General features: G+C 30.0%; 1 non-coding gene across 1 annotated transcript; it reads left to right on the top strand.

The window, feature by feature from the left end:
- Positions 1 to 448: 448 nt before the first annotated feature.
- Positions 449 to 515, top strand: LOC121826078 (small nucleolar RNA SNORD107). The gene has a single exon (XR_006068402.1). It is a non-coding gene; the product is annotated as a small nucleolar RNA SNORD107 (small nucleolar RNA).
- The last annotated feature ends 228 nt before the right edge of the window (positions 516 to 743 follow it).

Raw genomic sequence — 743 nt, 5'->3', positions numbered from 1 at the left:
TTAAAAAGGTGAAATCATTAAAATTTAGAAATTGATGATATGTTTTTTTCTTTATTAATTTTTTATTCATTTTACATACCAATGTTGTTGATTCTTATTCATCATTGCATTCTACTTCATGTTTATGTATCATCTCAGAATATGAATTTTATAAAATACATTAAGGCATGCTATTATTTTATAGAAGAACAGTATATAATCCTGCAATAGTGTATATCTGTGTTCATGTTATTTCAGTTTCATGTGGTGTCCCTTTGTCAATTTAGTTGATGGCTGAAAAAAAGAATTTCATCATTGAATGTCACGAAGTTTTATGAGCCTGAATATCACCCTGTAGTGTATAACAAGACTGTAAATCCTAATAGCTGCATTTAAGACAGAAACGTAAACCATGCAAGGTAATGTAATCTTTTGATAAAAAAAGAATATTTTACAGAGGCCTTGACTAGGTTTATGATGAAATAGGACCTTGTTTGATCATAATGATTTAAAAAATGAGCTTAAAAACTGAAATCTAGTCAATGTGCCTCACTGCATTTTATTGCTTATTGTTTATTCTCAATACAAACTCTTTGATTAGATTTGGGCATAGTGGTACATACTTGTAATCCCAGCATTTAAGAGGGTGAGGTGAGCGGATTACAAGTTCCATGCCACCATAAATTAACAAGATGCTACCTTAAAAATGAAATAAAATAATTTTTGATGGGAGAACTTTGCATACTCAGACCTGAAAAGTGCTG

This window comes from Peromyscus maniculatus, chromosome 1 (assembly GCF_049852395.1).
Source record: "Peromyscus maniculatus bairdii isolate BWxNUB_F1_BW_parent chromosome 1, HU_Pman_BW_mat_3.1, whole genome shotgun sequence".
Classification (NCBI taxonomy): Eukaryota; Metazoa; Chordata; class Mammalia; order Rodentia; family Cricetidae; genus Peromyscus; species Peromyscus maniculatus.
This window is presented reverse-complemented; position numbering and strand designations above follow the sequence as displayed.